This window comes from Hemiscyllium ocellatum, chromosome 46 (genome assembly GCF_020745735.1).
Source record: "Hemiscyllium ocellatum isolate sHemOce1 chromosome 46, sHemOce1.pat.X.cur, whole genome shotgun sequence".
NCBI classification, from domain to species: domain Eukaryota; kingdom Metazoa; phylum Chordata; class Chondrichthyes; order Orectolobiformes; family Hemiscylliidae; genus Hemiscyllium; species Hemiscyllium ocellatum.
This window is the reverse complement of record NC_083446.1, coordinates 29851767-29878923: the sequence shown is the minus strand read 5'-3', so window position 1 is coordinate 29878923 and position 27157 is coordinate 29851767.

Genomic DNA, 27157 nt, shown 5'->3' with positions numbered 1-27157 from the left:
TGAGGGAACCATGGTGATAATGACGTATTAAGTGTGAAGGGGTCATGTTGCTAACGATGCAGTAAGTATGAGGGAGTCACGGTGACAGTGACGCAGTTAGTGTTTGGGGGTCAGGGTGACAGTGATTCAGTAGCTGTGAGGTTGTCACGGTGAAAGTGACGCAGTAGGCATGAGAGGGACAGACTGGTAGTGAGACAGTAAGTACGGTGGGGTCAGTGTGGCAGTGACGCAGTAAGTGTGAGTTGGTCAGGGTGACAGTCATGCAGTAAGTGTGAGGGAGTCAGGGTGGTAGTGACATAGTGAATGTGAAGGGGTCATGCTGATTGTGAAACAATAAGTGTGAAGGGGTCAGGATGACAGTCACGCAATGATTGTGAGGGGGTCAAGGTGATAGCGATGAAGTAAGTGTGAGGGGCCAGCTGATTGTGACGCAGTTAGTGTGAGGGTGTGTCAGGGTGATTGCGATGCAGTTATTGTGAGGGGGTCAGGGTGATACTGACACTAAATGTGAGGGGGGAGGCTGATACTGACGCAGTAAGTGTGAGGGTTTTAGGATGAGTGTGAAGCAGTCACTGTGAGCATGTACGGGTGACAGTGACAAAGTAATTTTCAAGGAGTCTGGGTGATAGTGACGCAGTCAGTGTGAGGGGGTCGGTGTGACTGCGACGGAGTAAATTTGAGGGGTTCTGGGTGACCGTGACACAGTAAGTGTGACTGGGTCAGGATGTTAGTGACGCAGTAAGTGTGAGAGGTCAGGATAATAGTGACAGAGTAAGTGTGACGGGGTCAGGGTGTTAGTTTGGCAGTAAGTTTGAGGGGTCAGGATGATAGTGACGCAGTAAATTTGAGGGTGTTACGGTGACAGTGACGCAATTAGTGTGAGGGTATCATGGTGACAATAACTTAGCAAGTGTGAGGGGGTCATGTTGCTATCGATGCAGTAAGTATGCGGGTGTCATGGTGACAGTGACGCAGTTAGTGTGGGGGGACACGGTGACAGTGACTCAGTAGCTGTGAGGTTGTCACGGTGATAGTGATGCAGTAGGCGTGAGAGGGACAAACTGGTAGTGAGACAGTAAGTACGGTGGTGTCAGGGTGGCAGTGACGCAGTAAGTGTGAGTTGGTCAGGGCGTTGGTGATGCAGTTAATGTGAGGGGTCAGGCTGATTGTGATGCAGTAAGTGTGAAGCGGTCAGGGTGACAGTTATGCAGCAATTGTGAGGGGTCAGGATGATAGCGATGCAGTAATTGTTAGGGACCAGGTTGATTGTGACGCAGTTAGTGTGAGGGTTAAGGCTGGTAGTGAAGCAGTAAGTGTGATTGTGGCAGGGTGAGAGCGTTGCAATGATTGTGAGCGTGTGCGTGTGATAGTGACACAGTGAATGTGAGGGGGTCAGGCTGATACTGACGCAGTAAGTGTTGGCGTTTTACAGTGATAGTGACGCAGTCAGTGTAGGTTTGTAAGGGGATATGGACGTAGTAATTGTGAGGTAGTCTGAGTGATAGTGACGCAGTAAGTGTGAGGGTGGTGGTGTGACTGTGATGCAGTAACTTTGAGGGGGTCAGGGTGACAGTGACACAGTAAGTGTGAGGGAACAGGATGATAGTGACACAGTAAGTGTGACGGGGTCAGGGTGATAGTGCCGCAGTAAATGTGAGTGGGCAGGGTGATAGTGACACAGTAAGTGTGAGAAGTCAGGGTGACAGTGAAGCAGTAAATGTGAGGGGCTCAGGGTGAAAGTGACGCAGTAACTCTAAGGGATCGGGCTGATAATGTGATGTATCAGGGTGAAAGTGACGCAGTAACTCTAAGGGATCGGGCTGATAATGTGATGTATCAGGGTGATAGTGACGCAGTAAGTGTGAGGGTGTCAGGGTGACAATGACGCAGCAAGTATGAGGAGGTCAGGCTGTCAGTGACGGAGTAATGTAAGGGTGTCAGGGTGGTAATGGCAGACTAAATGTGAGGGGTCAGGGTGACAGTGATGCAGTAAGTGTGAGGGGGTCAGGCTGTCAGTGACGCAGTCAGTGTGAGGGGCTCAGGGTGATAGTGAGAGACCTAAATGTGAGGGGTCAGAGTGTCAGTGACGCAATTAGTGTGAGGGGGAGAGGCTGGTAGTAACGCAGTAAGTGTGAGGGGGTCAGGGTGACAGTGACGCACGAAGTGTGAGGGGGACCGGCTCATAATGACCCAGTAAGTGTGAGCAGGTCAGGGTGATTGTGGCGGAATCATTGTGAGGGGTCAAGGTGACAGTGATGCAGTAGATGTGAGGGGGTTTCGGAGACAGTGACGTGGTTATTGTGAGGGGGACAGGCTCATAGTGACGCAGCAATGTAAGGGTGTCCGGCTGATAGTGAAGACGGATCAAGATGATAGTGACAGATTTATTGTGTGGGGGTCAGGGTGACAATGACACAGTAACTGTGAGGGTGTCACGGTGACAGTGACGCAGTAAGTTTGAGGGGAGCAGGTGACAGTGACGCAGCAAGTGTGAGGGGGTCAGGCTAGTATTGACGCAGTAAGTGTGAGGGTGTCACGGTGACAGTGACACAGTTAGTGCGTGGAGGTCTGGGTGACAGTGACTCAGTAGTTGTGAGGTTGTCGCGGTAATAGTGACGCCGTAAGTGTGAGAGGGAGAGGCTGGTAGTGAGATAGTAAGTACGATGGGGTCAAGGTGGCAGTGACACGGTGTGAGTTGTTCAGGGTGACAGTCACGCAGTAAGTGCGAGGGAGTCAAGTTGATAGTGACGCAATCAGTGTGGGTGTGTAAGGGTGACAGTGACGTAGTAATTGTGAGGGAGTCAGGGTGATAGTGACACAGTAAATGTGAGGGGGACAGGCTGATACTGACGCATCATTATCAGCCTGATCCCTCACAGTTATTGCATGATGCAGTAAGTGTGAGGGGGTCAGTGTGACATGACGCAGTAACTTTGAGGGGGTCAGGATGAAAGTGACACAGTAAGTGTGACGGGGTCAGGGTGTTAGTGACGCAGTAAATGAGAGGTGTCAGGATGAGAGTGACACGTTAAGTGAGACGGGGTCAGGGTGTTCGTGTCACAGTAAATGTGAGGGGTCAGGATGACAGTGACACAGTAAGTGTGAGCGGTTATGGTGTTAGTGACGCAATAAGTGTGAGGGGGTCAGTGTGGTAGCGATGCAGTAAGTGTGAGGGGCCAGGCTGGTAGTGACTCAGTAAGCATGAGGGTGACACGGTGACAGTGACGCCGTTAGTGTTGGAGTTCAGGGTGACAGTGACTCAGTAACTGTGAGGTTGTCACGGTGAAAGTGACGCAGTTAGTGTGAGGGGTTCAGGCTGGTAGTGACTCAGTAAGTGTGAGGGTGTCACGGTGACAGTGACAGTAACACAGTTAGGGTGTGGGGATCAGGGTGACAGTGACTTAGTACCTGTGAGGTTAACACGGTGAAAGTGACGTAGTAAGTGTGAGAGGGAGAGGCTAGTAGTGAGACAGTAAATACGATGGGGTCAGGGTGGCAGTGTCGCAGTAAGTGTGAGTTGGTCAGGGTGTCAGTCACGGAGTAAGTGTGAGGGAGTCAGGGTGGTAGTGACACAGTAAATGTGAGGGGGTCAGGCTGATTGTGAAGCAGTTAGTGTGAAGGGGTCAGGCTGTTCATGACGCAGTAAATGTGATTGTACCAAGTTGATAGCGATGCAGTTATTGTGAGGGGGTCAGGGTGATAGTGACACAGTGAATGTTAGGTGATAAGCTGATACTGACGCAGTAACTTTGGGGGTTTTAGGGTGATAGTGACGCAGTCACTGTGAGTATGTAAGAGTGACAATGATGTAGTATTTTGAGGGAGTCTGGATGATAGTGTCGCAGTCAGTGTGAGGCGGTCGGTGTGACTGTGACGCAGTAACTTTGAGGGGGGTCAGGGTGACAGAGACACAGTAAGTGTGACGGGGTCCAGGTATTAGTGACGCTTTAAGTGTGAGGGGTCCGGATGATAGTGACACAGTGAGTGTGACGGGGTCAGGGTGCTAGAGTCACAGGAAGTGTGAGGGGTCAGGATGATAATGACGCAGCAAATGCGAGGAGTAAGGGTGATGGTGACGCAATAACTGTGAGGGATCAGGCTGATAATGATGCAATAATTGAGAGACAGTCAGGATGATAGTGACGCAGTCATTGTGATGGTGTCAGGGTGATAGTGAAGCAGGAACTGTGAGGGGCAGAGGCTGGTAGTTATGCAGTAAGTGTGAGGGGCTCAGACTGTCAGTGACACAGCAGAAGTGAGTGTGTCCAGCTCGTAGTGAAGCTGTGTGAGGGCATCAGGGTGGTAGTGATGCACTAAGTGTGAGGGGGTCAGGGTGACTGTGGTACAGTAAGTGTGAGGGGTTCAGGATGATAGTAACGAAGTAAGTGTGAGGGGGTTAGTGTGACAGCAACGAAGTAAGTGTAAGGGGTTCAGGGTGTTAGTGACACAGCAAGCGTGAGGGGATCAGAGTGACAGTAATGCAGTAAGTGTATGGGGGTCATGGTGACAGTGACGCAGTAAGTTTGAGGGGGTCAGCGTGATTGTGATGCATAAGGTGTGAGGGGGAGAGGCTGGTAGTGACACAATAATTACGATGTGGTCAGGCTGACAGTCACGCAGTAAGTGTGAGGGGGTAACGGTGACAGTGAAACAATTATTGTGTGGGTGTCAGGATGACAGTGACGTCAGTCTATAGTGTCGCAGTAAGTGTGAGGGGGTCAAGTTGACAATGACGCTGTAAGTGTGAGGGGTCAGTCTATATTGACGTTGTTATTGTGAGAGGGTCTGGCTCATAGTGACGCAGCAATGTAAGAGAGTCAGGCTGATAGTAAAGAGGGATCAAGGTGATAGTGACAGATTAATTGTGTGGGGGTAAAGGTGACAGTGACGGAGTAACTGTGAAGGTGTCACGGTGACAGTGACGCAATTAGTGTGTAGGGTTCTGCGTGACAGTGACACAGTAACGGTGAGAGTGTCACGGTGACAGTGGCGCAGTAAGTGTGAGGGGATCAGGGTGACAGTGACGTAGCAAATGTGAGGGGGTCAAGCTGGTATTGACCCAGTAAGTGTTAGGGTGTCACGGTGACAGTGAGCAGCAGCTGTGAGGTTGTCACAGTGATAGTGATGCAGTAAGTGTGAGAGGCAGAGGCTGGTAGTGAGACAGTATAACGATGGGGTCAGGGTGGAAGTGAAGCAGTAGGTGTGAGTTGGTCAGGGTGGCAGTCACGCAGTAAGTGTGAGGGAGTCAGGATGATAGTGACGCAGTAAGTGTGAGGGAGTCAGGCTGATTGTGACGCAGTAATTGCTTGGGGGACAGGGTGACAGCGACGCAGTAAGTGTGAGCTGTCAGGCTGATTATGACGCAGTAACATCGCTACCTCCCCCCCAACCCCGTCATACACCACCCACTACCCCAAACCCGTCCATCACCAGTCCCTCCAGAAACAGCTTCGAACACTGCACCCTCCCCTACAATGTCCAACACCGCCCCTCCCCTCGCACGACAAACATCCGTCCCTCCTGCAATCCAGTCCGACAACGCCCACTCCCCGAACCCAGTCCAACGCCACTACCTCCCACAAACCCTTTCCGACACCACCTCCCAGCCCCATCCAACACCGCCCCCTCCCCAGCCCCGTCCAACAACGCCCCCACTCCAGCCTCACCCAACACCGCCCCTCCCGCAGCAACGTCCAATTCCACCCCCTTTCCCCCAGCCCCAACAAACACAACCCCCTTCCCCAACCCCGTCCAACATGGCCCCTTCCCAAAACCACGCCCAACACCACCCCCTCCACAACCCCGTCCAACACGGCCCCCGCCCCCACCCCATCCAACACCGCCCCCTCCCCCAACTCCTTCCAGCAGCGCCCCCTCCCTCAACACAGACCGGCACCGCCCCCTCCGCAACCCGCTCCACACACCGCCCCTCCTAACAACCCCAGTCAAAACTGCCCCTTCCCCAAACCCCGTCCAACACCGCCCCAATCCCGTCCAACGCCGCCCCCTCCCACAACCCCGTCCAACACAGCTCCCTCCTCCAACGCTGCCAAAATTCCGAAACCCATCCAACACCTCCCAATTCCACATCCCCATCCAACACCGCCCCTGCCCCAACCCTGTCCAACACCGCCCCCTCCCCAGCCCTGTCCAATACCGCCCTGTCCACCCAAACACTGTCCAATACCGTCTCCCCCACAGCCCCATCCAACACCGCTCCCTCCCCAACCCCATCCAACACAGTCCCCTCCCCAATACCGACCAACATCGCCCCCTCCCAACCCCGTCCAACACCGCCGCCTTACCAACGCCGTCCAACACCTCCCACTCCCGCAACATGTCCAACACCGCCCCCTTCCCCGAACACAGTCGAACACTACACCCGCCCCATTCCCGTCCCAGACTGCACCCTATCCTAATACCGTCCAACACCACCCCTCTCCCCTCAAACCCGTCTAACACCTGAGCTCAGGGCGCGGTGCCCTCCCCTTCCCTGAGGACCAGGACTTGGGGCTGAACCTGTCTCTCTCCAGCTCAGCTTCTCCAATACAAAGACACACAACAACGTTCCCTCTGCTGCTCGGCACGCTTTAATCAACATTTTTATTGGTTACAAATGGAAGTGATGGATACAGTCAGTGGGATGGTGCCTTTTCTCATTGGCCCCTGAGTTGTGAGAAACACTGAAGTGATTCCCTGTAACCCCCTTTTGGGCTACGGATGGACAAACCAGCGCTACCCTCAGTCTGTTACCATAGCGACAGGCTGCTCCATCGCTGAAACACCGAACTGAAATGAGAAAATCCCGGATGGATTGATTAATGAAGAAATTTGATTGATAGATGAATTTGGGTGAAGGGACATTTCAGCACATTCTTCAGCTGCTGCCTGAACTTAGTCTGGGTCACAGCATAAATCGCAGTGTTTGTGCAGCAACTGAGGAGCTGCAGCATGAAGCCCAATTCCTGCACAAAGTAACCGAGATACACATGGGTATCCACAATAGCAATCATCCGGTTCCATATAGAGTACAGCATTAACGCTGACCATAACAGGATGAAATTAGCCGAGATCACAAACAGTAAAATGATGGATTTTTTTTCGGTTTCTCATTTCTGTGTCAGACTGAGCGTCCCCATTGGTGTGAGCACGGAGTCTCCTGCGGGCTCTGCTGGTCACTAAAATGTGTCTGACGGTGAGAGCATTGAGCAGCAGAATCAGAAGAAATGGGACACCCGGGGTTAGAATGTGGTGGAGGAACTCGATTGTGCCCCAGATACTGGAATATGCAACAGCGAGTGTTACATCACAAAACCAGGGGGCGTTCCACAGCAAATACCGAGCCGTGAGCATAAAATACCAGAAAATGTTCTTAAAACAGCTCAGCACAGTCACTGCTCCCAGAACCACAGCCGCCGTTTTCTCACTGCAATATTTACTTTTCAGCTTCTGGCAACAAATTGCCACAAACCGATCAAAGGTGAAAGTGACGGTGAACCAGACAGAGCAGTCAGTGGCTGCATAAAGCAGGACGGCGTGGATATTACACACAGGGACGGAGACCCTCAGGAAATAAAACTGGTCCCGATAAAAAATGGGAATGTGTCTCAGTATCAGGTCGAGGATAATGACCAGGAGATCCGCCGCTGCCATGGCCCCCAGGTAACGTCTGACACATGGAGACAATCCACAATCTTTGTAAAGCAGGACGTAGATGGTCACTACGTTAACTGAGAGGAAGGAAAATAAACCCATTATCCATCAGCCTGGAGGCAAAGGGACCCGTTTGATCGGGGACCCAGAGAGATTTTGAAATGTGTCCCTGTATTCAAGAATTTATTAAAATAATTGTAGCTGGAATAACAAATGGGAAGATCGGAATTACTGACAAAAATGTGACATCAACCACAAGAAACCCCCCTCCCCAAACACACAGAGACACATCCATATGGACAGATGGTTTCTAGAACATTCCCACACATTCGATCACTCGAGAGCAGACACACGTCACTCCTTCCCAGTTCCTAATACGGAGAGTGGAAACGTTGCTGTCCTGAAGGATTCTCTCCCAGTTTCCTGAAGACAAATGGAGTTTGGGAATTTCTATATTTTGGTCTAAATGTTGGTCGCTCCTGTGTCGTGAAGAAATGTGAACGCAGGGAAAACGTATTCACCTCTTGAACTGCCTGAGGGGCTTTGGAACAATGTCTCCTTCTCCCTGTGACTGGATCTCTTCCCTCGGGATCTTGTCGTTTGTTCAATTCCGGCCGATCACAATGTCAGGGACAGAAGTTCCGGGGAATATCAGTTATAGAATGTTGGGGACAGAACGTTCCAGGAAATGGCAGCTATAGAATGTTGGGGACAGAACTTTCCGAGAAATGTCAGTTTTAGAATGTCTGGGACAGAATTTTCCGGGGAGCTCCTTGACCTGTCCATCACCCTTCACCCCTATATCTCCCACAAACATGATGTAATGTGCACAGGTACATAACCGTCCAGGAGGGGAGCTGCACAGACTACTTCATTGCATTATCTATAAGCCTCTACTAGATAGTCTGACCAGCACAGCGACCTGTGCAGTGATCACCCGTGAATTAATATGTAAACCAGGAGCAGTTACCCTCCCAGCATGTAGGACTGCGTACACCACCCCAGTGCATTGATCTGTAATCCTGGAGCAGTTACCCTCCCAGCATGTAGGACTGTGTACACCACCCCAGTGCATTGATCTGTAAACCAGGAACAGTTACCCTCCCAGCATGTAGGACTGTGTACACCAACCCAGTGCATTGACCTGTAAACCAGGAGCAGTTACCCTCCCAGCATGTAGGACTGCGTACACCACCCCAGTGCATTGATCTGTAATCCTAGAGCAGTTACCCTCCCAACATGTAGCTCTGTGTACATCCCCCCAGTGCATTGCTCAGCAACACTGTGTTAGATCACTGCCTAGTGTGGGGAACATTGCAGCCCATGCTGGAAGTGACAGGATGTACTGCTCCCATCCATTTCCAGCCCCATATCTCCACTGTGCCATGACAAGGGTGTGCTGTGGGTGTAAATATCACTGCCAGAGAGAGATGGCGGGGGAATAAGTTTAAATGTCACCATATGGGAGGGGTTTAGGGTATAGACAGAGAGGGGGAGTCTGAGAGACAGTGTCATGTAAGGATGTGTTCCCAGGTTTCAAAAGGCTGAAATGTAGACGCTTCAATGGCATCCTGTTACGTGGGTCTGTCTTTCCTGGAAAGATGGAAAAAGGAAAATTGGTGTCAGGTGGAAATGATGGAGAGTTTTGAATGAGCATTTGTTCTACAGATTTGTAAATGGGAGTAGTTTCAAGAGAATCTATGACTCACTGGGCTGATTCTAACAATAATTTGCCTCAATGCCAGTTTCATTGACTGTGACAGAGGGATCGTCCACACTAGGACGAGCTCGTTTCCTGGTGCTATCTTATCGAACTCACCTCATTAACTACCTGCCCCATCCCATGGTGTCCCTCTCATTCAATGCCAGCCCCATTCTCCTACCCATCATGGCTTGAGGTACTCACCATCGCCCGGGTGCCATCTTTAACAAGCCAATGGGCACATGTTCGAGCTTTCTGTGTTTGGAACTGCCCAGCACAGTTTATCCCGAGCATTGTGGATAACGGGCAATTACAACACGGTTTGTCGACAGGGGCACGGAGGTCCTGGTGGATGGTCTAGTATAGAGGGAGACCATTCTCTTCCCAGAGGGGGCCACACCACCAGACCAACCGAGCATGGTATGAGTTCACCACCCTGCTCAGTGCAATATCTGCAGTCTGAAGAAATATCCAGCAATACAGGACAAGCATCAATAACCTTCCCCGCTCTGTCAAGGTAAGGGTCACTGTATTCTCTCTGCTCCCTCAAACTCACTGTATATCTATTCTAGCACCAACTCCCGAACAAGGCTCTTGCTCCACCACTATCGGTAATGCCTGCAGCACCTTCCCTCACTCTCTTTCTCATTCTCTCTCTCTCTCTCTCTCTCTCGCTCCACTTTACCCCCACACCAATAACACTGCATGGATACAACACTGTAGACTGACTCCCTCCAGACACCTCACACGTCTCCCACTCCATCAACACTAACAGCAGGGCCACCCACTCCCACCCTCCCTCCCACCCTTCCCTCCGCTTCTCCCATTCAAGGGGAAACAGCCTGGAAGAGGACAGAAAGCGCCAAGCCGGGTGGTGGACTTCCGGATATCCGTTCCCTTACCCCCTCCCCGCGCCATGTGGAGAGGACCTTGGTATGTGCCGGAGAGGACTGGGACACCTTTGAATCATCCACGTCCACCAACCGAGTAAGGAGCAATGTTCTATGAAGGGCAATTGTCACTTTAAACCCACGGGCAGCTGTTTCCCTCTGGCACAACTTAGAAGCCGTGGCCCTGATGCCATCTCCGTTTTGTGTCGTGCCGGTACAAATAGTATCCCCACAATCTTGGTGGGCCGGAGGGTGGGCTCACAACACATTGTCACCACCACCTCCCAGGAAGGGAGCACGGAGATTCCCTCCTACACCCCTTCCTGTAAACATCTCGGATACTGAAACTAATCTGTGATAGGTAATGCTGTCTTCACTTGTCCTTATATCTTCAACAGTCTACGCTCATTTACACCCCGGACCCTCTGCTCCTGCACCTCCTTTATAGCGGCACAGCCTGTTTTTTTTATTGCCATTCATTTCTTATTAACAGAGGAATTTTGTAGTTTCCTGTTACTCATACTTTAACAGTTTATGAGGCAAATTGGGCTTATTTTGGTGTTAAGGTCAAGTTACCAGATGAGCTCAATGCCGTGTCCTAACAACTGCTGTGTGTGTATCCGTGTGTCACTATGTGGGGCAGGCCTGGCAGTTTCTGTGGTGTTTAAAGTGATGCAATTCCACCCTCTTCTGACCTCAACACGCCACTGCACAGGCATTTGCAGAAGGTGAAAATCAACAGGGATTCATTCAGAGAGTGTGAGTGATAGGATAGCTGCTCACAGCACCATCCAAACAGATGCCTTATCCATGTACTGATGTAAATATCCTTTAAATTTGTAAATGCACACACTTCCACCACTTCCTCTGGAAGTTCATTCCACACACAAGCCAGCTTCTAATACCCTCTCATGGCTTTTGTAATACTTTCTCCTCTGACTTTAAAATATCCCGCAGTTTTGTATCCCCCTCTCTAAGGAAAAGACATTGGCCCTTGAACTTTTATGTACCCCTCAAGGTTATATAAACCTCCGTAATGTCAACCCCTCAATCTCGTACTCTCCAGTGAAAAAAGTCCCAGCCTATCCAGCCTCTCCGTATAGCTCCATCCCTCCATTCCCAGCAACATCCAGGTTAATCTCTTCTGAACCCTCTCCAGCTTAACAATATCTAGGTCAATAATATGAACGTGAATAGCGAAGGCATTTTCTAACGGTAAGGGAGACCAAAACTAGAGGGCATAGTTTTAAAGCGAGTTGGGAAATTTTACATGTGACCTCAGGAGCAACATTTTTACATAAAGGGTGGTGTGACTATAGAATGAGCTTGCAGGATGATTAGACTGGACACAATATTCCAGAATAGTCCTTACCAATGTCCTGTACAACCTTAACATTGACGTCCAAATTTCGATATTCAAATGTCTGACCGATGAGAAAAGTGTGCTAAACACCATCTTAACCACACTATCTATATTAGATGTAAATTTTACAGAACTTTACCTGACAGCCTATGTCTCTGTTCTACAACACTGCCAAAGGCCGTACTTCTAATTGTATTGGTCCGGCTCTTGTTTGATTTGCCAAATCGAATACCTCACATTAATACAAATTAAACTCCATCTGCCACTCCTCAACCCAGTGTGTGATATTATTGCCTCCTCACTCTCCCTCTTCAATTTTAAAATACCCTCACCCTCTCCAGGAGGCCTGCACACTCTGGCCTTGATTTTCACAACGACCCTGAGCTTGGTTTGCCTTGTGTGCTTTGGGGGAGGAGGGACAGATTGCAGACACAGTCAGTGGGGCGGGAGAGGCTGAACAGTAATCAGCGGCCTGGTGTCATTTCATGGTTTTAGGAAGATGTCAGTCACACACGTTATTGGTGACTAATACTGATCGGTGTTTTGGGGCCAGAAATTATGGTCTTTCTTTGTCTTTGGTGTTTAGTAATAAATATCTATTTGAGACGCTTCATTGTACAGTGTATGTCTGCAGGATTTATTTCCCTAATATTGCAGACTGCAGATCATAGCAGTTAACGATGTTCATGGTTTATCTCGTTGGCACAATACGTGAACTCAATATCTGACAATTGAGACAAATACCTTGCATTTGTTTAACAATGAAAAACATTTTGTGTAGTTCAGTAATGTTAACCAGATTTTAAGAAATCCCATACCGAGCTAAAAGCTGGTATGTAAACCGTGACCCAATGTATGGGCATAGTTTAGATCGTGTGGCATGTGTAGTACCCGTGCCTCTGAGCCAGAACCTTGGATTTGATTCCAAATCCTAAACTTCTGTGGTAGTGTCCCTAGCTCTGGACCAAACGGTCTGGATTCAAATCCTGTCTGTTGTGGAGCTGTGTCACAGCATGTCACAACAGGCTCATAAACAAACATACAGCAGACTCATGTCACAGCTTTAGGGTGTACTGCTGAGCGGTGGTAGTGTCACTATCTCCGGGCACAATGTTTCAGCTACTAATCCCACAGAGATGCTTCATAACATGTCTAGACAAACTGATGAAAATGCTATTGGAATTATGTTTTGTTGGAGAAGGAAGAGGTATAAGGAATTTCCGAATTTAGGCCCAGGAAAGACTGAAAGCACAGTGTTTTGTATTGGTTGGAATCACAATTCGCAGCAGAAGAGGTTTATAAAATCATAGCAGCCATGGATAGGGTGAGTAGTCAAGATTTCTTCCCAGGGTAGGGGCATCCAAACGTAGAGGCCATTGGTAGAAAGTGAGAGGGGAAATATTTGGAAGAAGCCTAAGTGGCACCATTTCACGCAGAGGAATGAGCTTTCAGATGGAATGGTGGAGCTGGTCCAATTACAACATTTGAAAGGCATCTGGATGCTCTCAGCCCTGCTGAGTTTTTGCAGCAATTTCTCCATTTGTTAAAAAATAAGATGCCTTTGTTTTAACACAGGTCCTCTGAATGCATAAATATTTAAACGTTTTTAAATAACGCAGTCAAATATAAATACATTTCAAATTGATTATTTTCTGCTAAGGGAAAAACAGCAGTAAGGAGCATGGAATGTGATGTAGAAATAGTTTGGACAATGTTTAAAGAAACCTCATATGGTCCAGTTTGGGCGAGGATGATATTATTGTGTGACTCAACTCAGAGAGGAAGAAAATGAGCTCTGCCCAGGAAGAAGTGGCCTATACTACACTCTCTCTCCCTCAGTGTTTCTCCTCACTGCAATATGTGCAGGCTAAAAGAAAGAAGTATGCATGAATAGTCTGAATAGTCACAGTCTGTTTTCCAGGATAAGGAGTCCAAAACAAGAGGGCATAGGTAGAAGGCGAGAGGGGAATAATTTAGAAGAGACCTTAGGGGCAAATGTTTCACGCAGAGAGTGATATGTGTACAGAAAGTGTTGGCAGAGGAACTGGAGAAGGCGATACAATTGTACATTTAAGAAGTGTCAGAAGGACAAGGTATATGCTGGCAAATGGGACTAGATCACATTTGGTTATCTGATCTGCGTGCACAAATTGGACTAAAGGGTCTGTTTCCATACTGCATAGCTCTCTGATTCTATAAGAGGGATGAGGAGAAATTCTGAAACGACCTTCCAAGTCAGAATTCACTTCAATAGAAGTATATCATACCTCTATGTTCACATTGATTCTAGGCTGAGTTTGTTAAGCACTTGACAGGGAATTGCGTCACGGATAATAGAATATAGACAGGAGAGTGGGGCTGAGACCACAACCTGATATGCTACAATCTTAGTGCCTGGTGGAGAAGGATCAAAGTGTCTAATGACCCCCACTCCTGCTCTTCAGTCCCATGTTTCTATGTTCCATTCAGCCCCTCAAACCTGCTAGACAGGAGCAGTTGGAGGTCAGTTCCTGCTATCACTGGTGCACAGAAACAGGGAAGCCGCTCAAAATTGTCACACACAGTTTGAGGTGATTTGGGAAGTATAATTTGAAAACACAGGCCGGGTATGAAAGAGGCCGCTCATCTCTCTTTACAGAGCTTCCCCTCTCTGCAACTTGTGCTTCATTTGTTGGTCATGTTGTAGACCCAGGTAAAGTGTGAACACAGCCCCCATAACTCACCCAGACATGGTTCACATTGCTGACTGCAACATTCAATAACCAACCTTCCAGGCGAATAACACCCAGTAACCTTCCAATAATAGAATGTGAGAACATCAGAAACAGGGGTACGACGCTGATCCCCCTCAAGTCTGCCTTGCCCTACACTAATATCATGGCTGACCTGACCTCGGTCTGAAATCCTCTTCGATGTCCCAACCTTCATTGCACTTGACACTCTGTCAGTTCAAATCCATCTGCCCCTTCTATACATACTTTGTCATCTAGCTCTCCTAACATGATGGAAACGCAAATTGCTGACTTTCAATACACTCTGTTTGAAATAAGCACTCCCTGCTCCTATACAATGACCTGTTGCTATGAACATATGAACATATGATATGAACACAAAGTTTCAGATAACAGTGGCTGGTATCAAAGCAGTGCTTATCTGATGATGACGTCAAGGAATTAAACAAAGTTGGATTTATTTAGGAAAAAGCGTAAACACCCCATTGATTGGAGTCAATCACAGGAAAATGGTTTTTGTGGTGTGTGGAATTCCATTATCTCAGTCCTGGGACATCTCTGTGGGAGATCTTCAGGTTAGCTTCCACTTCACAAACATCTTCAGCTGCTTCATCAATGTCATTCCCCCAGCATACGGTCAGAAGAGGGGATGTTTCTTGAAGATTATTCAATGTTCAAAACAACGTGTACCCCCGTCAGCTCCTGAAGCAGTCTGTGTCCATGTGCAGAAAGACCTGGACAATATATTGTGAAAGTACATGGAGCATTATTGTAACAGTACTGCGAGATGCGGCTTAATCCCAATGGAATCAGAGGAACTCATTCAGCATCTCAAGCTCACAGGAATATGAGGAAGCCATTCAGCCCATTGAATCTACTGAACGAGAAGAGGGATAGCCCATTCAGACCCTCCTGCTTATTACACAGGAAGCAAGGAGTCCAGTTTTAGGGACCAGGCCAGAGCCCCTTCACAATATTTTGAGGTGGTAGTTTAATTCCAAACATTATGTTATTCTAAAGGCAGATATAACAACTGTTTCAGATATAAGGTGATTAATGAAACTACTTGATGTTAAGCAAAACAGTTTATTTGAACACTATCGTTAAATATAATCAAAGAAAGAGGAAATCAGAATAACAACACTATGCAAAAACTTTTTTATATAGATATTTATTCGAAAATTCAACATACTTTTACAAGCTTACAAATAAATAAAAAAAGTATAAACATTGATATACAATTAAATCTTAAATAAATAATAGCCAAAATCTCTCAAACAAATGAAGAGATATCGGAAAGGAAAAAAGAAGTCAAAACTCAACTCACTACTAATCTAACCTAAAAATTATGAGATTACGACTAAATTTCTTACTTTACTCAGGAAAATAATAACAGATGGATAGCTCAGAAATTGAGTAGTAAAACACATGCTCAGAATACGTTAGCTTCAGATCGTAACAAAACCCGTATTTGTGCGGGATTCCACTCCCAATGGGCCCGGGCCAGTCAGGGTCGTTGTCTCAATCGCATAAAAGCCCTTGATAGAATGTCCGAAATATCTGTATCTGTGTAATTCAAGAAGGGATGCCAGATTTTATAAAATAGTTCGTTTTTTTTTGGTGCACCACGTTTGTAAGGAAGTCAAGGGGAATATATTCCATGATTATGCTGTGCCAAATCAAAAGTCCAGGAGGGCCCTCATCCACCCAGTTTACCAAAATACTTTACCTTGCACAGAAAGAGAGAATGGAAAATAATCTCTTCCCGTACACATCCAGGGAGGCTAAGCTCGAAAAGCCCAAAAGGAGAACAGAATAGTAGATACAATCCTATTACTAATTAACTGTACCAATGTAGTCAGATCCCATAAACACAGCCACTTGGCAAAAAAATCAAATTCTCACATACAGTTCTCCAGGAGGGAAAAATCATCATCCATTAAAAAAGGTCAGAGACAGTAGCAGCCAGGAGATGGTCACTGAAGCTTACAACTCTGTGGAGACCGCAATAGTACCTGATGTTACAGAGAAACCAAAACCCAGAGATCTTAATTTGTGAGAGCTGACCACACCCATTCAGGCTGCATTAAAATAAACGCAAGGCCTCCCTCGCTGCTCACTCAGTTGCCTGAACTTACCATCTTGGTAACGATCATTTAATCTGTTTCTTAAAAGAAACGAGGACAATATAATGTCTTAAAGCTGCAGCATCATCACACTAATCAGCACATCGAATTGCCATACAGGAAACAGGGGTAACCCAATCAGACCCGTGGCCCTGTCCAATCGGACAAGGAAGAAGCCATTCAACCACTTGTGTCAATGACACAGGAACAGGAGGAGGCCATCTTGCTCCATGTGTTACTTACAAAGGGACAGCAGCAGGAGACCACTCAGCCCCTCAACGCTCTTACACAGGGACATAATGAGGTAATCAATGCTGATTCCTGATGAAAAGCGTATTCCCAAAACATCGATTCCCCTGCCTCTCGGATGCTGCCTGACCTGCTGTGATTTTCCAGCACCACACTCCCGTCTCTGACTTCCAGCATCTGCTGTCCTCACTGTCTCCTTATTGATGCTCTAACATGATGACCAAGTGGAGCAGATGCTGCACACGCAGACTGCTCCACGATGTTCCAGGTGGCTCCGTTGCTCATGATATACACGTGGGTCTTTAACGTGGTTTTCTAGTGATGAGGAGGGAAGCCATTTGTCTTGTGTGAAGTCTCAAGAAGGCACCATCCATCTCCGAAGAAAGAGCCTGGTGTTCTCTATGTCGGACGGAGCTGGTGTGAAAAGCTACCTGTTTTAGAAGGAAGATATTCTGGCTGCTGTTGAGGATTGTGAATAACCTGAAGTTCAGTGCAGGGTCATACACTGACTGCTTATTAACGTGGGGAGAGTTAATTAAGGCTTAGAAACAATTAGGAAAGCCATATTAAACTGAATAATGAACTCTGCTGAATAATGCTGATCTTGTTCATGTTGATCTTGGATAGTGCACTTCCTGTGCAGTGTAACCTGTATGCCTTATTCTGTACAAGTCTATTTTTCCTCTATGCTCTGTCTGGCCATGCTCACTATGGTCTTCTGCCACTGCTCTTAAATAAAGTGTTACCCTGTACTGATGTACACATGACCATAAATCAAATCGATCAAACCAGGGTAAAGTATGGAATTTCTCACCCTAAGAATGTCTCTTCTGGAAATAAGTCATTGCATCCAATCCTCAAGTTTCAGTGCAACCATCTCTATTCTCTCATAGATGTACAGATAATACACTCAGTTTCTTCCCTCTCATTTCGTGATGCAAACATCTGTGTCCGTAGGAAAGAGATTATTTCTTACAAAGGAGATCAAATCTGCAGAGTTTGCCTCAAATACTCTCTCGGAAAGGATTCATAATTATAGGAAGATGGTTTTATTTAGGTTCTTGAATCAGTCGACATAGAAAGCAGTAGATGTAGTCTGTAAAGACTTCAGTAAGGTCTTTGATAGGTTCCATATGATAGGCTGCGCTGGAAGATTCGATCGCATAGAATGCAGGCGGATCAGGCAAACTGAATACACAAATGTTAGGAAGGAGAGATTATTACTGGAAGGCTGCTTGTAGGACTGGAGGCCTGTAGTTTTTTTTATTAATTCTCTGGATGAGGGCATTGCTGGACAGGCAGCATTTATTGCCCATCTTAATTGCCCACAGGGCAGATAAGGGTCAAGCACATTGTTGTGGGCCTGGAGTCACATGGAGGTCAGACCAGGTAAAGGATGGTATTTTCATTACCTGAAGATATTAGTGAACTAGTGGAGAATCTCAGGGATTAGTGCTGGGCTCATTACTGTTTGTTATCTCTTACCAATGATTGGAATGAGATTGTAATAAACATGATGATTAAACTTGCAGATGACACGAAAATATTCCGTATCGTGGACAGTGAGGAAGGTTATCAAAAAATGTAGCAAACGCTGAACAACTGGGGAAGTGGACCGAGAAATGGCAAATGGAGGTTAATAGGTGTGAGGTCTTGCATTTTGGAAAGTCAAATCACGGTAGGTGTTTTATGGTGAATGCTAGGGTCTTAAAGACATAGTGGGCAGAGAGACTTTGAAGTTCAGATTCACGATTCTCTGAAATTGGAGTCACTTTCAGGTAGACTGAAGGCTTTTGGAATACTGGTCTTCATCAGTCAGGGCACTGAGTATAGAAGTTGGGACGTTATGTTGCAGACATACAAGCATTGGCGAGACCGCACTTGAAGTATTGTGTTCAGTTTTTGTCATTTTGTTATAGGAGGGATGTTATTAAACGAGAAAGAATGCAGAAGAAATTTACAAGGATATTGCCTCAATCCAATCGTCTGAGTTAAAGGGAGAGTTTGGATATTCTCGGTATTCTTCAGATCGTAGGAGACTGAATGGGGAACTGATAAAGTTATATAAGGTCATGAGGGGCGTGGATATGGTGAATGCTCTCAGTCTTTTTCCAAGGTTTCGAGAATCAAAGACGAGAGGGCATTAGTTTATGGTTAGATGGAAGGAGAAAAGGGAACCTGAGGGTCAACGTTTTTACACAGAGACTGGTACGCAGATGTATAGAGCTGCTCGCAGATGCGTTTGGGGGGAACGGGTACATCAACAACATTAAAAAGGTATTCGGACAAATATATGAATAGGAAAGGACTCGAGGGATGTGGAACACGTCCAAGGAAATGGGGTTGCTGTGAATGGACATTTACGACGTGGAGTTCGAATCCCTCTGTTATATAAAGCAACCACCAAGAAAAAGCTTACTTTTCCGTGTACTTTGTTAACATCCGAGTGACATTCCACTATTTAAAAAAAATACCAATTTCGTTTCTTAAGTTTAATAGTGATCACTAACAGCAACTATTGACAAATACAAGACCCTCTTTCCGTAAATGCTGACTATCTGACTCCAACTCTTAAAGAAATGCTGTTCTTGCAACCCACGAATGAAACATAATATTCAATTAATCTCAAGACCACACAGTCTCTATCTCCTCCGCTGTCTTCACTCTTCCAGCTGCTGACATCTATGGGTCACCTTCCTTTTTTCTAGGTCCTATATGAAAAAGTATCTTTGATAGAGAGTGTTTGAGATGGCCAGTTACATCTCCGGCTCGACAGCAATTCCTCTCTGTCTCGTGCTCAAAGTGCGAGGTTTACATACTCCCCATAGTACATGAAATTCTCATAATTTGATTGGTTTCCACTCGTCAAAACAATGATATTCAAATTCTATTGTCTTCCATTATCCTGGGCATTATTTAAACTAATTGTTATCAAAAGAGCAACCAAAACTCAGGTATCTATTTACCAGCCAATTGTAACATTTGGAAAAGCCTGACCATTAGCTGTCAGCTCTGGCTGCACATTATGTTCAGCAAAACCCGTTCTGTCTTAATGTGACCAGACATGCTTTCAGCTGCTTAACACCTCCGCCCCCCACGCAGGAAAAATAAAGGAAGCGTCAGAATAAAAAGATGGCTTCATTTCTTTTCCTATAATTCTTAATCCCAAAACTACGAAATGCAAAAGTAATTAACTTACACCTTTCATATTAATTCTGCACGCATATGTAACATTTGAATGTGTCAAACCTTATCTGCAAGCTTTCGTTTAAATCTGTGATAACACATCCGCTATCACAATATTGCGGCCCTCAACATGTATATTTTGGCAGTGAAAAGTGGGTAATATCAGACTCCAATGAAATATTCTCATATTTTAGTCTTTAGCTCTTCCAGAAATGGCAAAACAATTGTAGTTTTATACATTCATCTCCGACAACCCGTTTGTCACATAAACAATCACATATTGTCAGACCAGTACCCAACTCAATAATCCTTTTTCAATAGTGGAGCATTTTCTTTCCGGTGGGTGTTCGGATTTTTTTTACAGGTAGGCAATTGGACATTCCATTCCATTCTCATGTTCCTGCATTAATACATCTCCAACCCCTATATCGCTAGCAACAATCGCAAATTTAAACGCTTTCAAAACATTTAGTGTAGCTAAAACTGGTGCGGTGGTTAATGCTGCTTTTGAATTCTCAAATGTCTGCTGGAATTGTTCTATACACCAAATGTTGTGTCCTTTTTTAGTAAATCCACGACGCTGCTGAAAGTTGGAACAACTGCCAGTGGAGTCCTAAAAATCTAAGCTCCTCTTTCATCGAGGATGTTTGTGGAAATATCTCAAAGCCCTTCGTCTTTGTGTTCCATGAGATCAACCTTCCATGTCCAATGTAATGTACCAAGAACGTCACCTCTGCCTTCACAAATTCTGTTTTCGTTTCGTTTATTATCAGTTTTCCTTTTTGTAATCGTTCAATGAGCTCTGCCAACTGTAACATGTGATCTTTCCATGACTTGCTAAGGATCACTGCATCTAACTGATATTCTGCACAATTTGTTAATCTGGCCACGAATCTGTTCATGAGTTTTTGGAATGTGGCTGTTGCATTATTCATTCCAAAGAGCATCACTTTGAATTGATGTAGCCCATTTAAGGTTACAAATGCAGAATATTCTTTCACTTTCTCTGATAAAGTTGCCTGCCAATAACCATGCAGTAAGTCCAACTTTGTGATGTGTGTGGCTTGTCAAACATTACGTATGCAGTCTTCGAATCTTGATATTGGATAGGAGTCTGGTTTCGTTTCAGCTTTGACCTTCTGATAGTCCACACAAAATCACTGAGCCCCATCCAGTTTGGGAACAAACAGAATCAGAGTACTCCACTCGGTCTGATTCGGTTCAATGACATCTTCGTTGAGCATCACATCCACTTCCTTCTGGACCTCGGTGGCTTTGGGAGGATTAAGCCTGCAGGAGTGTTGATTATCAGAATAGCATTCCCTACTTCCACCCCATACACAAAAGCGTAAGTCCTACCATCGTGGTTCTGCAAATGTCCTCATACTGCTGCAATGAACAATCAACTGGATTCAGTGCTCTTGCAACAGACAGGTCTTTATCCTCTCCCACTCCTCAAGGACTTCCTTGTTATTTAATGTATTTTGAGGCACAACAAACTCTATGACATCTGTATTTAATACCTCAATCTGCAGAGCAGTAACTAACACTTGTTTCCCCAGTTCCTTATCTCGATATTAAGAAGATTACAACGTATTCACATGACATACCTGCTGCCTTTTTTTATATCTAGCATTTTTACCAGGTAGTTTATCTGTCTCTACTTTTCTCTCCATTTGGAAGCGGCCACTAAACCTGGCCTTGAAGGGATTCCCTACCACTGGTGGCATCCCCACGGAAAAAATAAAATAAAATGTCATAGTTTTTACCTGTCATTTGCTACATTCTATGTTCCGCCCTCTTCAGGTGTTGTTTAGCTAACTCACGTACTCTGTTTAATCTCTCCCTCACCTCAGTTGCATAATCCGACTTCCGTCCTGTTAATTTCCCTTTAATTAATTACAAAATACCTGTCACTTCAAGTCCGATTATTAACTCAAATGGAGTAAACTGAATAGATTCGTTTGGGGCATCACTAATGCAAACAATTTATTGACACACCTTCATCCCAATCATTTGGCCAATCCTGACAGTACGCTGTTAACATTGTCTGATGCCAACTTTCCAAGGCTCCCTGCAAGTCAGGATGGGACACACTTGATTTGAAGTACTGTATGCCTAAGCTATCCATGATTTTCTTAAACAACCGAGTGGAAAAATGACTCCGTTGGACTGACGGAAACTCTCTGAATAGCCCATACCGAGTAAAGAAAGCTATAACCCCTTCACGACGCTTTTTGCCTTAACACTCTGGAATGGAATTGCCTCTGGTAATCTGACAGATACATCCATTATAGTCAGCAAATATTGGTTTCCACTTTTATTTCAGAAAGACGGCCTACACAACTAATCATAACCCACGTGAAAGGTCTGTCAAAAGCAGGAATTGGCAACAAAGGTTCTGGTTTTAGTCCTGCCTGTGGCTTACCTACTATCCGGCATGTGTGACACATACGGCAAAAAAAAACACGTCCTTGTTCAATTCTAGGCCAGTAGAAATGCTTTTGTACCTAAGCCTGAGTCTTCCAGGTGACCTCCTCCAGGTATACCTGGATGACCACGTGCAGGTAGTTCATGTGATACCCGTAACACTTCCTGTCTGTATGCAACCGCTAACACATTCTGGTTAACTTTGGCCAATTTCCCCTCTGCACTAACCAACCGTGGTCTCCATTTTCATTTAGGATTCTATCTTTAAGTTGCTAACGCTCTACCATATATTCTGATTCCTTTTCTGAGTATGCATTATTTTGTGTAAATTTCTGTTGTAAGGCCATTAGCCTTTCAGAACTAAACACCTCTGCCTGACCCTCTGCCTGTTCAGGTTTTTCCTGCACTACTACATGAAACAACGGGCCAGCTAATTAAACTTTCGCTCCTTTGTCTTTCTCTTTACTTTTTTGCTTCTTGCTTTAACCTATGACAGTGAGATCTTGTTATTACACAGTCTGGAAAATTTCCTGCGAATTTGTCTTTTAACTCCTCAATTTTCTGGTGTTCCTTTGACTTCTCCACCACAAAAGGTTTCACTCCCACCTTGGATCCTGCTAAATTGTTCTCAAGAACAAAACGGTATTTCTGAAACTGATGGTCTGTCACTGTCTCCCATTGTTTGGTCTCTGGCTGAAGAAATGTCTCCGCATTTCTGTTCTGAATTGACCCCCTCTAATTTTAAGGCTGTGTCCACGGGTCCTAGTCTCCTCACCTAACGGAAAAACATTTCCTAGCGTCACCCCTTTCCAAGGTTTGTATTATCTTGTAAGTTTCTATTAATTCTCCCCTTAATCTTCTAAACTACAATGAATACAATCCCAGTATCCTCAGCCGTTCCTCGTATGTTAGACCTACCATTCCAGGGATCATCCGTGTGAATCTCCGCTGGATACGTTCCAGTGCCAGTATGTCCTTCCTGAGGTGTGGGGACCAAAACTGGACACAGTACTCCAAATGGGGCCTAACCAGAGCTTTATAAAGTCTCAGTAGAACAACGATGCATTATATTCCAACCCTCTTGAGATAAGTGACAACATTGTATTCGCTTTCTTAATCACGAACTCAACCTGCATGTTTACCTTTAGAGAATCTTCGACTAGCACTCCCAGATCCCTTTGTACTTTGGCTTTACGAATTTTCTCACCGTTTAGAAAGTAGTCTATGCTTTCATTCTTTTCTCCAAAGTGCAAGACCTCGAATTTGCTCCCGTTGAATTCCATCAGCCATTTCCTGGACCACTCTCCTAAACTGACTAGATCCTTCTGCAGCCTCCCCACTTCCTCAGTACTACCTGCCTGTCCACCTAACTTTGTATAATCGGAAAACTTCGCTAGAATGCCCCCAGGCCCTTCATCCAGATCATTAATATATAACGTGAACAGCTGCGGCCCCAACACTGAAGCCTGCGGGATACTGCTTGTCACCGGCTGCCATTCTGAATAAGAACCTTTTATCCCAACTCTCTGCATTCTGTCAGACAGCCAATCCTCAATCCATACCAGTAGCTCACCTTGAACACCATGGGCCCTCGCCTTGCTCAGCAGCCTCCCGTGTGGCACCTTATCAAAGGCCTTTTGGAAGTCTAGATAGACCACATCCACTGGGTTTCCCTGGTCTAACCTACTTGTCACCTCTTCAAAGAATTCCAACAGGTTTCTCAGGCATGACCTCGCCTTGCTAAATCAATGTTGACTTGTTCTAATCAGACTCTGCTCTTCCAAGAATTTAGAAACCTCATCCTTAATGATGGATTCTAGAATTTTAACAACAACTGGGGTTAGGCTAATTGGCCTATAATTTTCCATCTTTTGTCTTGATCCTTTCTTGAACAAGGGTGTTACAACAGCGATCTTCCAATCATCCGGGACTTTCCCTGACTCCAATTACTCTTGAAAGATCTAAACCAATGCCTCCGCTATTTCCTCAGCCACCTCTCTCAGAACTCTAGGATGTATCCCATCGGCCAGGAGATTGATCAATTTTAAGACCTTTTAGCTTTTCTAGCACTTTCTCTTTTGTAACAGCAACCATACTTAACTCAGCCCCCGACTCCCTTTAATTGTTGGGAAATTATTAATAACTTCCACACATGACGCTTAACACAGGACAGAGAGGAAAGCAAAAGAGGGGTGGGGGTGAGTTGCATTGCTGGTCAAGGACGATATCACGGCTGTGCTAAAGGAGCAAACTATGGATGTCTTGGGTAGTGAGGCATTATGGGTGGAGCTGAGAAATAAGAAGGGTGCAGTTACATTGTTGGGCTGTATTAAGGCCTTCCAACAGTGAGCGTGAGGTAGAAGAACAAATAGGCAAACAGATTATGGAAAGATGTAGAGGCAATAGGGAAGTGGCGATAGGAGATTTTAATTTTCCCAACATTGACTGGAATACAGTTAGCGTCTGGATGGGGAAGAATTTGGAAGAAGCGCCCAGGGGAGTTTTCTACTACAGTATGTCAATAGTCCGATGAGGGAAGGGGCCATATTGGACCAGTACTGGGGAACGATCCACGACAGGTGGTAAAAGGTGCGGTGGGGGATTTCTTTTGGAACAGTGACCATAATTCTGTAAGTTTTAGAATATTCGTAGATAAAGTAGAGAGTGGTCCTAAGGGAAGAGTACTAAACTGGGTCAAGGTTAATTATATCAAAATTAGGCAGGAACTCGGAAATGTGGATTGGACACAGCTATTTGTAGGGAAGTCCACATTTGAGATGTGGAAGGCTTTCAAAAATAGGGGAAAGATAGTGCAGAATAGGCATGTCCCGTTGATGGCAAAGGATAGGAAGGGCAGGATTCATGAACCATGGATGACAGGAGAAATTGTACGACTAGCCAAGAGGAAAAGGGAAGCATACATAAGATCTAGGCAGCTAAGTACAGAACGGGCACTGGAAGAATATTGCAAGAGAAGGACAAGTCTAAACAAGGAATCAAGCGGACTAAAAGGGATCATGAAATAGCATTAGCAGGCAGAATTAGAAGAATTCCAAAGCATTTTATTCTTATATAAGAAGTAAGCAGGTAACTACTCAAAGATAATGAAGGAAGGCTGTGTGTCGAACCTGGGAGAATGGGTGAGATTCTGAATGATTACTTTGCATCAGTGTTCACTGAGGAAGGAGCGTGATGAATGTTGAGATTAGAGATCGTCTGGATCACGTTGACATAAATGGAGAAGATGTGTTGGGTAGCTACAGGTTATTAAGGTGGACAAATCCCCAGGACCGGATGTGATCTATCCCAGGTTGCTGAAGGAGGCGAGAGCGGAAATAGCTATGGCCCTGACAGATACCTTTGTGGCATCCATTAGTACAGATGATGTGGCGGAGGACTGGAGAGTTGCTCATTTTGTCCCCCTGTACAAGAAGTGTAGTAGGGATATTCCAGGTAGCTACAGACCAGTGAGCCTGACCCGGTGGTGGGAAAGTTGATGGAGAGGGTACTGATGGATGGCATCTATTTATATTTAGAAAAGAGTGGGCTTATCAGTGATAGGCAAAATGATTTTGTGTGTGGGAGATCGTGCCTTACCAACATTGAGTTCTTTGAGGAAGTGACTAAGTTGATAGATGAAGGAAGGGCTGTTGATATCATATACATGGACTTCAGTAAGATGTTTGATAAGGTTCCAAATGGTAGACTAAGGGAGAAAGTGAAGTCATATGGCATGCTGGGCGTTCTCGCTAGATGGATGAAGAACTGGTTGAGCAGCAGGAGACAGAGAGTAGTGGTTGAAGGGAGTTTCTCGCAATTGAGAAAAGTGACTTGTGATGTTCCACAGGGGTCAGTGTTGTGGTCACTTTTGTTTGAAATGTACATGAATGATCTGGAATAGGGCACTATTGGTATGATCAGCAAGTTTTTAGATGACGCAAAGATTGATGGAGTAGCAGAATGCATAAGGGACTGTCAAAGAATACAGTAGGATATAGATAGACTGGAGAGTTGGGTGGAAAAGTGGCAGATGCATTTGAATCCAGACAAATCTGAGATGATACATTTAGGCAAGACTAATTCTATAGCGAATTATACAATGAATGGAAGAGCCTTGCGGAAAGTTTATGGGCAGAGAGATCTGGTAGTGCAGTTCCAGTGTACCCTGAAGTTTGCTGCACAGGTGGATATAGTGGTCAAGAGGCATATAATATGCTTGTCTTCATTGGATGGGGTATTGAGTATAACAGCTGACAAGACATTGGTTCGGCCGCATTTAGAATCCTATGTACAGTTCTGGTCGCCAAATTACCAAAAGGATGTGGACGCTTTGGAGAGGGTGCAAAGAAAGTTTACGAGGATGTTGCCTAGTATGGATGGTGCTAGCTATGAAAAAAAGTTCAGTAGGTTAGGTTCATTTTCATTATAAATAAGGAGATTGAGCGGGGAACTGATTGAGCTTTACGAAATCATGAAGGGTATAGAAAGAGTGGATAGAGACAAGCTTTTCCCCAGGGTGAAGGATTCAATAACGAGAAGTCACACTTTCAAGGTGCAAAGTTTAAGGGGGATACACGTGGCAATAACTTCACACAAGGTTAGTGGGCGTTTGGAACGCGTTGCCAGCAGAGGTGGCAGAAGCAGGCACGGTAGACTCATTTAAGATGCGTCTAGACAAATGCATCAGTAAGTAGTGAGCAGAGGGATACATATGCTTAGGTTTGTACTCCCTGCTTTAAATTGAAGTGTTCCTTACGGGTTAGATGTGTTTCTTGCAACAAGACGACATCAGCCCTCTTTTATCTCAGGTTTAAAAACATCTTTTT